This window comes from Oncorhynchus kisutch, linkage group LG30 (genome assembly GCF_002021735.2).
Source record: "Oncorhynchus kisutch isolate 150728-3 linkage group LG30, Okis_V2, whole genome shotgun sequence".
NCBI lineage: Eukaryota > Metazoa > Chordata > Actinopteri > Salmoniformes > Salmonidae > Oncorhynchus > Oncorhynchus kisutch.
This window is the reverse complement of record NC_034203.2, coordinates 47,192,733-47,207,647: the sequence shown is the minus strand read 5'-3', so window position 1 is coordinate 47,207,647 and position 14,915 is coordinate 47,192,733. Positions and strand designations below refer to the sequence as shown.

The following is a 14,915-nucleotide window of genomic DNA, read 5'->3' as shown; positions in this document are numbered from 1 at the left end:
GGTTCCGACCTAGAATATGTGGACGTCTATAAGTACCTAGGTGTCTGGCTAGACTGCAAACTCTCCTTCCAGACTCATATCAAACATCTCCAATCGAAAATCAAATCAAGAGTCGGCTTTCTATTCCGCAACAAAGCCTCCTTCACTCACGCCGCCAAGCTTACCCTAGTAAAACTGACTATCCTACCGATCCTCGACTTCGGCGATGTCATCTACAAAATGGCTTCCAACACTCTACTCAGCAAACTGGATGCAGTCTATCACAGTGCCATCCGTTTTGTCACTAAAGCACCTTATACCACCCACCACTGCGACTTGTATGCTCTAGTCGGCTGGCCCTCGCTACATATTCGTCGCCAGACCCACTGGCTCCAGGTCATCTACAAGTCCATGCTAGGTAAAGCTCCGCCTTATCTCAGCTCACTGGTCACGATGGCAACACCCATCCGTAGCACGCGCTCCAGCAGGTGTATCTCACTGATCATCCCTAAAGCCAACACCTCATTTGGCCGCCTTTCGTTCCAGTACTCTGCTGCCTGTGACTGGAACGAATTGCAAAAATCGCTGAAGTTGGAGACTTTTATCTCCCTCACCAACTTCAAACATCAGCTATCTGAGCAGCTAACCGATCGCTGCAGCTGTACATAGTCTATTGGTAAATAGCCCACCCTTTTTCACCTACCTCATCCCCATACTGTTTTTATTTATTTACTTTTCTGCTCTTTTGCACACCAATATCTCTACCTGTACATGACCATCTGATCATTCTTCACTCCAGTGTTAATCTGCAAAATTGTAATTATTTGCCTACCTCCTCATGCCTTTTGCACACATTGTATATAGACTCCCCCCTTTGTTTTCTACTGTGTTATTGACTTGTTAATTGTTTACACCATGTGTAACTCTTTGTTGTCTGCTCACACTGCTATGCTTTATCTTGGCCAGGTCGCAGTTGCAAATGAGAACTTGTTCTCAACTAGCCTACCGGGTTAAATAAAGGTGTTCTCAACTAGCCTACCTGGTTAAATAAAGGTGTTCTCAACTAGCCTACCTGGTTAAATAAAGGTGTTCTCAACTAGCCTACCTGGTTAAATAAAGGTGTTCTCAACTAGCCTACCTGGTTAAATAAAGGTGTTCTCAACTAGCCTACCTGGTTAAATAAAGGTGTTCTCAACTAGCCTACCTGGTTAAATAAAGGTGTTCTCAACTAGCCTACCTGGTTAAATAAAGGTGAAATAAAAATACATAAAAAAACATCACTTCATTATCTCTGTTCTGTTGACACGTCACTTCCTTATCTCTGTTCTGTTGACACGTCACTTACTTATCTATGTTCTGTTGACACGTCACTTCATTATCTCTGTTCTGTTGACACGTCACATCCTTATCTATGTTCTGTTGACACGTCACTTCATTATCTCTGTTCTGTTGACACGTCACTTCATTATCTCTGTTCTGTTGACACGTCACTTCATTATCTCTGTTCTGTTGACACATCACTTCATTATCTCTGTTCTGTTGACACATCACTTCATTATCTCTGTTCTGTTGACACATCACTTCATTATCTCTGTTCTGTTGACACATCACTTCATTATCTCTGTTCTGTTGACACATCACTTCATTATCTCTGTTCTGTTGACACGTCACTTCATTATCTCTGTTCTGTTGACACGTCACTTCCTTATCTATGTCCTGTTGACACGTCACTTCCTTATCTATGTTCTGTTGACACGTCACTCCATTATCTCTGGTCTGTTGACACATCACTTGTTTCCAACTGTTTTCTCCTAGGTTTTGCATTAGAAATGCTTGAGTAAAAACCAACAGCGGTTGAGAGCGTTGGGCCTTAACAGAAATGTTGCTGGTTCGAATCCCTGAGCCAGCAAGGTGTAAAAATCTGCTGTTCTGCCCCGGGACAAGGCAGTTAACCCTCAGCAACAACTGCTCCCCGGGGCACTGATGACATCGATTAAGGCAGCCACCCGCACCTCTCTGGTTCAGAGGGGTTGGGTTAAATGTGGAAGACACATTTCAGTTGAATACATTCAGTTGTACAACTGACTAGGTATTTCCTTCACTTCATTCCCCACACACCATGTTTGCAATTAGTGCCGTTTGTCTTTACACAATAAAGAGTTCATAATAACCGGTGTACAGTAACACATCTTTAATTGTTATACATATAGCCAGTTATACAGATTGTTTTAGGGCACCTACACCCATTGCGTATGAGATGGTTCTCAGGCTAGATCGTAGCAGAGATCTCTGTTAACATCAAATGAGAGTACTGTACATCAAAGAATATCATGGGCAGATTTCTAAATGTGCCATAACTCCTGACCTGTACAATGAAGTGTTTGGTGTTGTAGTTATAAGGGGAGATTAGACAAAGGTTCCATTAACATATATCTTTTTTTTGGGGGGGGATCATATTTGTCATGGAAATCTCTGTGGTAATGTAGATGATGTCATTATCGGTAGTCCCATTGTACTGATCATGTTGGTTATGTCATTATCGGTAGTCCCATTGCACTGATAATGTAGGTGATGTCATTATCGTAGTCCCATTGTACTAATAATGTAGGTGATGTCATTATCGGCAGTCCCATTGTACTGATCATGTTGGTTGTCATTTTGTCACCCTTCGATAGCTCAGTTGGTAGAGCGGAGGACTGTAGGTGAAATTGCTGTAATCCTTAGGTCGCTGGTTCAAAGATGGTTACATTTCTTGTGGCTTACGCCAACTTTTTGACAGCAGTGCACTTTGACATGTGCTTGACAAAAATATCTTTCCCTGAGAGAAGAAATCTTCACTTGTTGACCTTTGATACGAATGTTGGTAGAGCAGCAGAGAGTTCTCGAGATTGCAACAGTCCTTAGGTCGCTGACTCAGAAGAGTATAACTTTTTCTGCAATTTGCCAAGTTTTTGACTTATGCCTAGTGTTTCCCCAAAGCAAGCCATTCCCTGAGCGGGAATCAAACCCAGGCCGCGGTGGTAAATGAACCGAATCCTAACCACTAGACCACAGGGAGAGAGAAAAAGACATTTCGCAGTGAGGGGGCTAAACAGCGATTTTATTCCTCGGCTCACTTTTTGTCTATTCCCAAATGCAACTACTTGCAATCTAAGGGGATGTAGCTCAGAGGAATAGAGCATTAGTTGAACGTACGAAGACCTGGGGGCAATCCTCAGCAGCTCCAAGACACCACCAAACTCAGCAAATCATTTCTTAAAGGGAACATATGCTTCTGCCGAACCTCTGACCATCTAGGTGATGGCGTTTGACCACATTTGTCACCCTTCGATAGCTCAGTTGGTAGAGCGGAGGACTGTAGGTGAAATTGCTGTAATCCTTAGGTCGCTGGTTCAAATCCGGCTCGAAGGATTGTACATTTTCTTGTGGCTTACGCCAACTTTTTGACAGCAGTGCACTTTGACATGTGCTTGACAAAAAATATCTTTCCCTGAGAGAAGAAATCTTCACTTGTTGACCTTTGATACGAATGTTGGTAGAGCAGCAGAGAGTTCTCGAGATTGCAACAGTCCTTAGGTCGCTGACTCAGAAGAGTATAACTTTTCTGCAATTGTGCCAAGTTTTTTGACTTATGCCTAGTGTTTCCCCAAAAGCAAGCCATTCCCTGAGCGGAATCAAACCCAGGCCGCGGTGGTAAATGAACCGAATCCTAACCACTAGACCAACAGGGAGAGAGAAAAAAGACATTTCGCAGTGAGGGGGCTAAACAGCGATTTTATTCCTCCTCGGCTCACTTTTTGTCTATTCCCAAATGCAACTACTTGCAATCTAAGGGATGTAGCTCAGAGGAATAGAGCATTAGTTGAACGTACGAAGACCTGGGGGCAATCCTCAGCAGCTCCAAGACCACCAAACTCAGCAGAATCATTTCTTAAAGGGAACATATGCTTCTGCTTCTGCCGAACCTCTGACCATCTAGGTGATGGCGTTTGACCACATTTGTCACCCTTCGATAGCTCAGTTGGTAGAGCGGAGGACTGTAGGTGAAATTGCTGTAATCCTTAGGTCGCTGGTTCAAATCCGGCTCGAAGGATTGTACATTTTCTTGTGGCTTACGCCAACTTTTTGACAGCAGTGCACTTTGACATGTGCTTGACAAAAATATCTTTCCCTGAGAGAAGAAATCTTCACTTGTTGACCTTTGATACGAATGTTGGTAGAGCAGCAGAGAGTTCTCGAGATTGCAACAGTCCTTAGGTCGCTGACTCAGAAGAGTATAACTTTTCTGCAATTGTGCCAAGTTTTTGACTTATGCCTAGTGTTTCCCCAAAAGCAAGCCATTCCCTGAGCGGGAATCAAACCCGGCCGCGGTGGTAAATGAACCGAATCCTAACCACTAGACCAACAGGGAGAGAGAAAAAGACATTTCGCAGTGAGGGGCTAAACAGCGATTTTATTCCTCGGCTCACTTTTTGTCTATTCCCAAATGCAACTACTTGCAATCTAAGGGGATGTAGCTCAGAGGAATAGAGCATTAGTTGAACGTACGAAGACCTGGGGGCAATCCTCAGCAGCTCCAAGACACCACCAAACTCAGCAGAATCATTTCTTAAAGGGAACATATGCTTCTGCCGAACCTCTGACCATCTAGGTGATGGCGTTTGACCACATTTGTCACCCTCGATAGCTCAGTTGGTAGAGCGGAGGACTGTAGGTGAAATTGCTGTAATCCTTAGGTCGCTGGTTCAAATCCGGCTCGAAGGATTGTACATTTTCTTGTGGCTTACGCCAACTTTTTGACAGCAGTGCACTTTGACATGTGCTTGACAAAAATATCTTTCCCTGAGAGAAGAAATCTTCACTTGTTGACCTTTGATACGAATGTTGGTAGAGCAGCAGAGAGTTCTCGAGATTGCAACAGTCCTTAGGTCGCTGACTCAGAAGAGTATAACTTTTTCTGCAATTGTGCCAAGTTTTTGACTTATGCCTAGTGTTTTCCCAAAAGCAAGCCATTCCCTGAGCGGGAATCAAACCCAGGCCGCGGTGGTAAATGAACGAATCCTAACCACTAGACCAACAGGGAGAGAAAAAGACATTTCGCAGTGAGGGGGCTAAACAGCGATTTTATTCCTCGGCTCACTTTTTGTCTATTCCCAAATGCAACTACTTGCAATCTAAGGGGATGTAGCTCAGAGGAATAGAGCATTAGTTGAACGTACGAAGACCTGGGGGCAATCCTCAGCAGCTCCAAGACACCACCAAACTCAGCAGAATCATTTCTTAAGGGAACATATGCTTCTGCCGAACCTCTGACCATCTAGGTGATGGCGTTTGACCACATTTGTCACCCTTCGATAGCTCAGTTGGTAGAGCGAGGACTGTAGGTGAAATTGCTGTAATCCTTAGGTCGCTGGTTCAAATCCGGCTCGAAGGATTGTACATTTTCTTGTGGCTTACGCCAACTTTTTGACAGCAGTGCACTTTGACATGTGCTTGACAAAAATATCTTTCCCTGAGAAAGATCTTCACTTGTTGACCTTTGATACGAATGTTGGTAGAGCAGCAGAGAGTTCTCGAGATTGCAACAGTCCTTAGGTCGCTGACTCAGAAGAGTATAACTTTTTCTGCAATTGTGCCAAGTTTTTGACTTATGCCTAGTGTTTCCCCAAAAGCAAGCCATTCCCTGAGCGGGAATCAAACCCAGGCCGCGTGGTAAATGAACCGAATCCTAACCACTAGACCAACAGGGAGAGAGAAAAAGACATTTCGCAGTGAGGGGGCTAAACAGCGATTTTATTCCTCGGCTCACTTTTGTCTATTCCCAAATGCAACTACTTGCAATCTAAGGGATGTAGCTCAGAGGAATAGAGCATTAGTTGAACGTACGAAGACCTGGGGGCAATCCTCAGCAGCTCCAAGACACCACCAACTCAGCAGAATCATTTCTTAAAGGGAACATATGCTTCTGCCGAACCTCTGACCATCTAGGTGATGGCGTTTGACCACATTTGTCACCCTTCGATAGCTCAGTTGGTAGAGCGGAGGACTGTAGGTGAAATTGCTGTAATCCTTAGGTCGCTGGTTCAAATCCGCTCGAAGGATTGTACATTTTCTTGTGGCTTACGCCAACTTTTTGACAGCAGTGCACTTTGACATGTGCTTGACAAAAAATATCTTTCCCTGAGAGAAGAAATCTTCACTTGTTGACCTTTGATACGAATGTTGGTAGAGCAGCAGAGAGTTCTCGAGATTGCAACAGTCCTTAGGTCGCTGACTCAGAAGAGTATAACTTTTTCTGCAATTGTGCCAAGTTTTTGACTTATGCCTAGTGTTTCCCCAAAGCAAGCCATTCCCTGAGCGGGAATCAAACCCAGGCCGCGGTGGTAAATGAACCGAATCCTAACCACTAGACCAACAGGGAGAGAAAAAAGACATTTCGCAGTGAGGGGGCTAAACAGCGATTTTATTCCTCGGCTCACTTTTTGTCTATTCCCAAATGCAACTACTTGCAATCTAAGGGGATGTAGCTCAGAGGAATAGAGCATTAGTTTGAACGTACGAAGACCTGGGGGCAATCCTCAGCAGCTCCAAGACACCACCAAACTCAGCAGAATCATTTCTTAAAGGGAACATATGCTTCTGCCGAACCTCTGACCATCTAGGTGATGGCGTTTGACCACATTTGTCACCCTTCGATAGCTCAGTTGGTAGAGCGGAGGACTGTAGGTGAAATTGCTGTAATCCTTAGGTGCGCTGGTTCAAATCCGGCTCGAAGGATTGTACATTTTCTTGTGGCTTACGCCAACTTTTTGACAGCAGTGCACTTTGACATGTGCTTGACAAAAATATCTTTCCCTGAGAGAAGAAATCTTCACTTGTTGACCTTTGATACGAATGTTGGTAGAGCAGCAGAGAGTTCTCGAGATTGCAACAGTCCTTAGGTCGCTGACTCAGAAGAGTATAACTTTTTCTGCAATTGTGCCAAGTTTTTGACTTATGCCTAGTGTTTCCCCAAAAGCAAGCCATTCCCTGAGCGGGAATCAAACCCAGGCCGCGGTGGTAAATGAACCGAATCCTAACCACTAGACCAACAGGGAGAGAGAAAAAGACATTTCGCAGTGAGGGGGCTAAACAGCGATTTTATTCCTCGGCTCACTTTTTGTCTATTCCCAAATGCAACTACTTGCAATCTAAGGGATGTAGCTCAGAGGAATAGAGCATTAGTTGAACGTACGAAGACCTGGGGGCAATCCTCAGCAGCTCCAAGACACCACCAAACTCAGCAGAATCATTTCTTAAAGGGAACATATGCTTCTGCCGAACCTCTGACCATCTAGGTGATGGCGTTTGACCACATTTGTCACCCTTCGATAGCTCAGTTGGTAGAGCGGAGGACTGTAGGTGAAATTGCTGTAATCCTTAGGTCGCTGGTTCAAATCCGGCTCGAAGGATTGTACATTTTCTTGTGGCTTACGCCAACTTTTTGACAGCAGTGCACTTTGACATGTGCTTGACAAAAATATCTTTCCCTGAGAGAAGAACTTTCACTTGTTGACCTTTGATACGAATGTTGGTAGAGCAGCAGAGAGTTTCGAGATTGCAACAGTCCTTAGGTCGCTGACTCAGAAGAGTATAACTTTTTCTGCAATGTGCCAAGTTTTTGACTTATGCCTAGTGTTTCCCCAAAAGCAAGCCATTCCCTGAGCGGGAATCAAACCCAGGCCGCGGTGGTAAATGAACCGAATCCTAACCACTAGACCAACAGGGAGAGAGAAAAAGACATTTCGCAGTGAGGGGGCTAAACAGCGATTTTATTCCTCGGCTCACTTTTTGTCTATTCCCAAATGCAACTACTTGCAATCTAAGGGGATGTAGCTCAGAGGAATAGAGCATTAGTTGAACGTACGAAGACCTGGGGCAATCCTCAGCAGCTCCAAGACACCACCAACTCAGCAGAATCATTTCTAAGGGAACTATGCTTCTTCCGCCGAACCTCTGACCATCTAGGTGATGGCGTTTGACCACATTTGTCACCCTTCGATAGCTCAGTTGGTAGAGCGGAGGACTGTAGGTGAAATTGCTGTAATCCTTAGGTCGCTGGTTCAAATCCGGCTCGAAGGATTGTACATTTTCTTGTGGCTTACGCCAACTTTTTGACAGCAGTGCACTTTGACATGTGCTTGACAAAAAATATCTTCCCTGAGAGAAGAAATCTTCACTTGTTGACCTTTGATACGAATGTTGGTAGAGCAGCAGAGAGTTCTCGAGATTGCAACAGTCCTTAGGTCGCTGACTCAGAAGAGTATAACTTTTTCTGCAATTGTGCCAAGTTTTTGACTTATGCCTAGTGTTTCCCCAAAGCAAGCCATTCCCTGAGCGGGAATCAAACCCAGGCCGCGGTGGTAAATGAACCGAATCCTAACCACTAGACCAACAGGGAGAGAGAAAAAGACATTTCGCAGTGAGGGGGCTAAACAGCGATTTTATTCCTCGGCTCACTTTTTGTCTATTCCCAAATGCAACTACTTGCAATCTAAGGGGATGTAGCTCAGAGGAATAGAGCATTAGTTGAACGTACGAAGACCTGGGGGCAATCCTCAGCAGCTCCAAGACACCACCAAACTCAGCAGAATCATTTCTTAAAGGGAACATATGCTTCTGCCGAACCTCTGACCATCTAGGTGATGGCGTTTGACCACATTTGTCACCCTTCGATAGCTCAGTTGGTAGAGCGGAGGACTGTAGGTGAAATTGCTGTAATCCTTAGGTCGCTGGTTCAAATCCGGCTCGAAGGATTGTACATTTTCTTGTGGCTTACGCCAACTTTTTGACAGCAGTGCACTTTGACATGTGCTTGACAAAAAATCTCTTCCCTGAGAGAAGAAATCTTCACTTGTTGACCTTTGATACGAATGTTGTAGAGCAGCAGAGAGTTCTCGAGATTGCAACAGTCCTTAGGTCGCTGACTCAGAAGAGTATAACTTTTTCTGCAATTGTGCCAAGTTTTTGACTTATGCCTAGTGTTTCCCCAAAAGCAAGCCATTCCCTGAGCGGGAATCAAACCCAGGCCGCGGTGGTAAATGAACCGAATCCTAACCACTAGACCAACAGGAGAGAGAAAGACATTTCGCAGTGAGGGGGCTAAACAGCGATTTTATTCCTCGGCTCACTTTTTGTCTATTCCCAAATGCAACTACTTGCAATCTAAGGGATGTAGCTCAGAGGAATAGAGCATTAGTTGAACGTACGAAGACCTGGGGGCAATCCTCAGCAGCTCCAACCACCAAACTCAGCAGAATCATTTCTTAAAGGGAACATATGCTTCTGCCGAACCTCTGACCATCTAGGTGATGGCGTTTGACCACATTTGTCACCCTTCGATAGCTCAGTTGGTAGAGCGGAGGACTGTAGGTGAAATTGCTGTAATCCTTAGTCGCTGGTTCAAATCGGCTCGAAGGATTGTACATTTTCTTGTGGCTTACGCCAACTTTTTGACAGCAGTGCACTTTGACATGTGCTTGACAAAAATATCTTTCCCTGAGAGAAGAAATCTTCACTTGTTGACCTTTGATACGAATGTTGGTAGAGCAGCAGAGAGTTCTCGAGATTGCAACAGTCCTTAGGTCGCTGACTCAGAAGAGTATAACTTTTTCTGCAATTGTGCCAAGTTTTTGACTTATGCCTAGTGTTTCCCCAAAAGCAAGCCATTCCCTGAGCGGGAATCAAACCCAGGCCGCGGTGGTAAATGAACCGAATCCTAACCACTAGACCAACAGGGAGAGAGAAAAACATTTCGCAGTGAGGGGGCTAAACAGCGATTTTATTCCTCGGCTCACTTTTTGTCTATTCCCAAATGCAACTACTTGCAATCTAAGGGGATGTAGCTCAGAGGAATAGAGCATTAGTTGAACGTACGAAGACCTGGGGGCAATCCTCAGCAGCTCCAAGACACCACCAAACTCAGCAGAATCATTTCTTAAAGGGAACATATGCTTCTGCCGAACCTCTGACCATCTAGGTGATGGCGTTTGACCACATTTGTCACCCTTCGATAGCTCAGTTGGTAGAGCGGAGGACTGTAGGTGAAATTGCTGTAATCCTTAGGTCGCTGGTTCAAATCCGGCTCGAAGGATTGTACATTTTCTTGTGGCTTACGCCAACTTTTTGACAGCAGTGCACTTTGACATGTGCTTGACAAAAATATCTTTCCCTGAGAGAAGAAATCTTCACTTGTTGACCTTTGATACGAATGTTGGTAGAGCAGCAGAGAGTTCTCGAGATTGCAACAGTCCTTAGGTCGCTGACTCAGAAGAGTATAACTTTTTCTGCAATTGTGCCAAGTTTTTGACTTATGCCTAGTGTTTCCCCAAAAGCAAGCCATTCCCTGAGCGGGAATCAAACCCAGGCCGCGGTGGTAAATGAACCGAATCCTAACCACTAGACCAACAGGAGAGAGAAAAAGACATTTCGCAGTGAGGGGCTAAACAGCGATTTTATTCCTCGGCTCACTTTTTGTCTATTCCCAAATGCAACTACTTGCAATCTAAGGGGATGTAGCTCAGAGGAATAGAGCATTAGTTGAACGTACGAAGACCTGGGGGCAATCCTCAGCAGCTCCAAGACACCACCAAACTCAGCAGAATCATTTCTTAAAGGGAACATATGCTTCTGCCGAACCTCTGACCATCTAGGTGATGGCGTTTGACCACATTTGTCACCCTTCGATAGCTCAGTTGGTAGAGCGGAGGACTGTAGGTGAAATTGCTGTAATCCTTAGGTCGCTGGTTCAAATCCGGCTCGAAGGATTGTACATTTTCTTGTGGCTTACGCCAACTTTTTGACAGCAGTGCACTTTGACATGTGCTTGACAAAAAATATCTTTCCCTGAGAGAAGAAATCTTCACTTGTTGACCTTTGATACGAATGTTGGTAGAGCAGCAGAGAGTTCTCGAGATTGCAACAGTCCTTAGGTCGCTGACTCAGAAGAGTATAACTTTTTCTGCAATTGTGCCAAGTTTTTGACTTATGCCTAGTGTTTCCCCAAAAGCAAGCCATTCCCTGAGCGGGAATCAAACCCAGGCCGCGGTGGTAAATGAACCGAATCCTAACCACTAGACCAACAGGGAGAGAGAAAAAGACATTTCGCAGTGAGGGGCTAAACAGCGATTTTATTCCTCGGCTCACTTTTTGTCTATTCCCAAATGCAACTACTTGCAATCTAAGGGGATGTAGCTCAGAGAATAGAGCATTAGTTGAACGTACGAAGACCTGGGGCAATCCTCAGCAGCTCCAAGACACCACCAAACTCAGCAGAATCATTTCTTAAAGGGAACATATGCTTCTGCCGAACCTCTGACCATCTAGTGATGGCGTTTGACCACATTTGTCACCCTTCGATAGCTCAGTTGGTAGAGCGAGGACTGTAGGTGAAATTGCTGTAATCCTTAGGTCGCTGGTTCAAATCCGGCTCGAAGGATTGTACATTTTCTTGTGGCTTACGCCAACTTTTTGACAGCAGTGCACTTTGACATGTGCTTGACAAAAATATCTTTCCCTGAGAGAAGAAATCTTCACTTGTTGACCTTTGATACGAATGTTGGTAGAGCAGCAGAGAGTTCTCGAGATTGCAACAGTCCTTAGGTCGCTGACTCAGAAGAGTATAACTTTTTCTGCAATTGTGCCAAGTTTTTGACTTATGCCTAGTGTTTCCCCCAAAGCAAGCCATTCCCTGAGCGGGAATCAAACCCAGGCCGCGGTGGTAAATGAACCGAATCCTAACCACTAGACCAACAGGGAGAGAGAAAAAGACATTTCGCAGTGAGGGGGCTAAACAGCGATTTTATTCCTCGGCTCACTTTTTGTCTATTCCCAAATGCAACTACTTGCACTAAGGGGATGTAGCTCAGAGGAATAGAGCATTAGTTGAACGTACGAAGACCTGGGGGCAATCCTCAGCAGCTCCAAGACACCACCAAACTCAGCAGAATCATTTCTTAAAGGGAACATATGCTTCTGCCGAACCTCTGACCATCTAGGATGGCGTTTGACCACATTTGTCACCCTTCGATAGCTCAGTTGGTAGAGCGGAGGACTGTAGGTGAAATTGCTGTAATCCTTAGGTCGCTGGTTCAAATCCGGCTCGAAGGATTGTACATTTTCTTGTGGCTTACGCCAACTTTTTGACAGCAGTGCACTTTGACATGTGCTTGACAAAAATATCTTTCCCTGAGAGAAGAAATCTTCACTTGTTGACCTTTGATACGAATGTTGGTAGAGCAGCAGAGAGTTCTCGAGATTGCAACAGTCCTTAGGTCGCTGACTCAGAAGAGTATAACTTTTCTGCAATTGTGCCAAGTTTTTGACTTATGCCTAGTGTTTCCCCAAAAGCAAGCCATTCCCTGAGCGGGAATCAAACCCAGGCCGCGGTGGTAAATGAACCGAATCCTAACCACTAGACCAACAGGGAGAGAGAAAAAGACATTTCGCAGTGAGGGGGCTAAACAGCGATTTATTCCTCGGCTCACTTTTGTCTATTCCAAATGCAACTACTTGCAATCTAAGGGGATGTAGCTCAGAGGAATAGAGCATTAGTTGAACGTACGAAGACCTGGGGGCAATCCTCAGCAGCTCCAAGACACCACCAAACTCAGCAGAATCATTTCTTAAAGGGAACATATGCTTCTGCCGAACCTCTGACCATCTAGGTGATGGCGTTTGACCACATTTGTCACCCTTCGATAGCTCAGTTGTAGAGCGGAGGACTGTAGGTGAAATTGCTGTAATCCTTAGGTCGCTGGTTCAAATCCGGCTCGAAGGATTGTACATTTTCTTGTGGCTTACGCCAACTTTTTGACAGCAGTGCACTTTGACATGTGCTTGACAAAAATATCTTTCCCTGAGAGAAGAAATCTTCACTTGTTGACCTTTGATACGAATGTTGGTAGAGCAGCAGAGAGTTCTCGAGATTGCAACAGTCCTTAGGTCGCTGACTCAGAAGAGTATAACTTTTCTGCAATTGTGCCAAGTTTTTGACTTATGCCTAGTGTTTCCCCAAAAGCAAGCCATTCCCTGAGCGGGAATCAAACCCAGCCGCGGTGGTAAATGAACCGAATCCTAACCACTAGACCAACAGGGAGAGAGAAAAAGACATTTCGCAGTGAGGGGGCTAAACAGCGATTTTATTCCTCGGCTCACTTTTTGTCTATTCCCAAATGCAACTACTTGCAATCTAAGGGGATGTAGCTCAGAGGAATAGAGCATTAGTTGAACGTACGAAGACCTGGGGGCAATCCTCAGCAGCTCCAAGACACCACCAAACTCAGCAGAATCATTTCTTAAAGGGAACATATGCTTCTGCCGAACCTCTGACCATCTAGGTGATGGCGTTTGACCACATTTGTCACCCTTCGATAGCTCAGTTGGTAGAGCGGAGGACTGTAGGTGAAATTGCTGTAATCCTTAGGTCGCTGGTTCAAATCCGGCTCGAAGGATTGTACATTTTCTTGTGGCTTACGCCAACTTTTTGACAGCAGTGCACTTTGACATGTGCTTGACAAAAAATATCTTTCCCTGAGAGAAGAAATCTTCACTTGTTGACCTTTGATACGAATGTTGGTAGAGCAGCAGAGAGTTCTCGAGATTGCAACAGTCCTTAGGTCGCTGACTCAGAAGAGTATAACTTTTTCTGCAATTGTGCCAAGTTTTTGACTTATGCCTAGTGTTTCCCCAAAGCAAGCCATTCCCTGAGCGGGAATCAAACCCAGGCCGCGGTGGTAAATGAACCGAATCCTAACCACTAGACCAACAGGGAGAGAGAAAAAGACATTTCGCAGTGAGGGGGCTAACAGCGATTTTATTCCTCGGCTCACTTTTTGTCTATTCCCAAATGCAACTACTTGCAATCTAAGGGGATGTAGCTCAGAGGAATAGAGCATTAGTTGAACGTACGAAGACCTGGGGGCAATCCTCAGCAGCTCCAAGACACCACCAAACTCAGCAGAATCATTTCTTAAGGGAACATATGCTTCTGCCGAACCTCTGACCATCTAGGTGATGGCGTTTGACCACATTTGTCACCCTTCGATAGCTCAGTTGGTAGAGCGGAGGACTGTAGGTGAAATTGCTGTAATCCTTAGGTCGCTGGTTCAAATCCGGCTCGAAGGATTGTACATTTTCTTGTGGCTTACGCCAACTTTTTGACAGCAGTGCACTTTGACATGTGCTTGACAAAAATATCTTTCCCTGAGAGAAGAAATCTTCACTTGTTGACCTTTGATACGAATGTTGGTAGAGCAGCAGAGAGTTCTCGAGATTGCAACAGTCCTTAGGTCGCTGACTCAGAAGAGTATAACTTTTTCTGCAATTGTGCCAAGTTTTTGACTTATGCCTAGTGTTTCCCCAAAAGCAAGCCATTCCCTGAGCGGGAATCAAACCCAGGCCGCGGTGGTAAATGAACCGAATCCTAACCACTAGACCAACAGGAGAGAGAAAAAGACATTTCGCAGTGAGGGGGCTAAACAGCGATTTTATTCCTCGCTCACTTTTTGTCTATTCCCAAATGCAACTACTTGCAATCTAAGGGGATGTAGCTCAGAGGAATAGAGCATTAGTTGAACGTACGAAGACCTGGGGGCAATCCTCAGCACTCCAAGACACCACCAAACTCAGCAGAATCATTTCTTAAAGGAACATATTCTTCTGCCGAACCTCTGACCATCTAGGTGATGGCGTTTGACCACATTTGTCACCCTTCGATAGCTCAGTTGGTAGAGCGAGGACTGTAGGTGAAATTGCTGTAATCCTTAGGTCGCTGGTTCAAATCCGCTCGAAGGATTAGTATGGTATCAGTAATGTCATGGTATCAGTATGTCATAGTAATCAGTATTCATATTATCAGTAGTGGCATGGTCAGTATAGCATGGTGATCAGTATAGTAT

General features: G+C 44.9%; 18 non-coding genes across 18 annotated transcripts; all 18 read left to right on the top strand.

The window, feature by feature from the left end:
* Positions 1–3,303: 3,303 nt before the first annotated feature.
* On the top strand, positions 3,304–3,390 carry trnay-gua (transfer RNA tyrosine (anticodon GUA)). Its single transcript is given in 2 exon segments — positions 3,304–3,340; positions 3,355–3,390. It is a non-coding gene; the product is annotated as a tRNA-Tyr (tRNA).
* A 595-nt stretch (positions 3,391–3,985) lies between these two features.
* On the top strand, positions 3,986–4,072 carry trnay-gua (transfer RNA tyrosine (anticodon GUA)). The gene is given in 2 exon segments: positions 3,986–4,022; positions 4,037–4,072. It is a non-coding gene; the product is annotated as a tRNA-Tyr (tRNA).
* A 584-nt stretch (positions 4,073–4,656) lies between these two features.
* On the top strand, positions 4,657–4,743 carry trnay-gua (transfer RNA tyrosine (anticodon GUA)). The gene is given in 2 exon segments: positions 4,657–4,693; positions 4,708–4,743. It is a non-coding gene; the product is annotated as a tRNA-Tyr (tRNA).
* Positions 4,744–5,327: 584 nt separating this feature from the next.
* Positions 5,328–5,413, top strand: trnay-gua (transfer RNA tyrosine (anticodon GUA)). The gene is given in 2 exon segments: positions 5,328–5,363; positions 5,378–5,413. It is a non-coding gene; the product is annotated as a tRNA-Tyr (tRNA).
* A 581-nt stretch (positions 5,414–5,994) lies between these two features.
* trnay-gua (transfer RNA tyrosine (anticodon GUA)) lies at positions 5,995–6,080 on the top strand. The gene is given in 2 exon segments: positions 5,995–6,031; positions 6,046–6,080. It is a non-coding gene; the product is annotated as a tRNA-Tyr (tRNA).
* A 588-nt stretch (positions 6,081–6,668) lies between these two features.
* Positions 6,669–6,756, top strand: trnay-gua (transfer RNA tyrosine (anticodon GUA)). The gene is given in 2 exon segments: positions 6,669–6,705; positions 6,720–6,756. It is a non-coding gene; the product is annotated as a tRNA-Tyr (tRNA).
* Positions 6,757–7,343: 587 nt separating this feature from the next.
* trnay-gua (transfer RNA tyrosine (anticodon GUA)) lies at positions 7,344–7,430 on the top strand. Its single transcript is given in 2 exon segments — positions 7,344–7,380; positions 7,395–7,430. It is a non-coding gene; the product is annotated as a tRNA-Tyr (tRNA).
* A 583-nt stretch (positions 7,431–8,013) lies between these two features.
* On the top strand, positions 8,014–8,100 carry trnay-gua (transfer RNA tyrosine (anticodon GUA)). The gene is given in 2 exon segments: positions 8,014–8,050; positions 8,065–8,100. It is a non-coding gene; the product is annotated as a tRNA-Tyr (tRNA).
* A 587-nt stretch (positions 8,101–8,687) lies between these two features.
* On the top strand, positions 8,688–8,774 carry trnay-gua (transfer RNA tyrosine (anticodon GUA)). Its single transcript is given in 2 exon segments — positions 8,688–8,724; positions 8,739–8,774. It is a non-coding gene; the product is annotated as a tRNA-Tyr (tRNA).
* Positions 8,775–9,353: 579 nt separating this feature from the next.
* Positions 9,354–9,438, top strand: trnay-gua (transfer RNA tyrosine (anticodon GUA)). The gene is given in 2 exon segments: positions 9,354–9,390; positions 9,405–9,438. It is a non-coding gene; the product is annotated as a tRNA-Tyr (tRNA).
* A 586-nt stretch (positions 9,439–10,024) lies between these two features.
* trnay-gua (transfer RNA tyrosine (anticodon GUA)) lies at positions 10,025–10,111 on the top strand. The gene is given in 2 exon segments: positions 10,025–10,061; positions 10,076–10,111. It is a non-coding gene; the product is annotated as a tRNA-Tyr (tRNA).
* Positions 10,112–10,697: 586 nt separating this feature from the next.
* trnay-gua (transfer RNA tyrosine (anticodon GUA)) lies at positions 10,698–10,784 on the top strand. Its single transcript is given in 2 exon segments — positions 10,698–10,734; positions 10,749–10,784. It is a non-coding gene; the product is annotated as a tRNA-Tyr (tRNA).
* A 585-nt stretch (positions 10,785–11,369) lies between these two features.
* On the top strand, positions 11,370–11,455 carry trnay-gua (transfer RNA tyrosine (anticodon GUA)). The gene is given in 2 exon segments: positions 11,370–11,405; positions 11,420–11,455. It is a non-coding gene; the product is annotated as a tRNA-Tyr (tRNA).
* Positions 11,456–12,039: 584 nt separating this feature from the next.
* Positions 12,040–12,126, top strand: trnay-gua (transfer RNA tyrosine (anticodon GUA)). The gene is given in 2 exon segments: positions 12,040–12,076; positions 12,091–12,126. It is a non-coding gene; the product is annotated as a tRNA-Tyr (tRNA).
* A 584-nt stretch (positions 12,127–12,710) lies between these two features.
* On the top strand, positions 12,711–12,796 carry trnay-gua (transfer RNA tyrosine (anticodon GUA)). Its single transcript is given in 2 exon segments — positions 12,711–12,746; positions 12,761–12,796. It is a non-coding gene; the product is annotated as a tRNA-Tyr (tRNA).
* Positions 12,797–13,382: 586 nt separating this feature from the next.
* On the top strand, positions 13,383–13,469 carry trnay-gua (transfer RNA tyrosine (anticodon GUA)). The gene is given in 2 exon segments: positions 13,383–13,419; positions 13,434–13,469. It is a non-coding gene; the product is annotated as a tRNA-Tyr (tRNA).
* A 586-nt stretch (positions 13,470–14,055) lies between these two features.
* Positions 14,056–14,142, top strand: trnay-gua (transfer RNA tyrosine (anticodon GUA)). The gene is given in 2 exon segments: positions 14,056–14,092; positions 14,107–14,142. It is a non-coding gene; the product is annotated as a tRNA-Tyr (tRNA).
* A 584-nt stretch (positions 14,143–14,726) lies between these two features.
* Positions 14,727–14,811, top strand: trnay-gua (transfer RNA tyrosine (anticodon GUA)). The gene is given in 2 exon segments: positions 14,727–14,762; positions 14,777–14,811. It is a non-coding gene; the product is annotated as a tRNA-Tyr (tRNA).
* Positions 14,812–14,915: the final 104 nt, after the last annotated feature.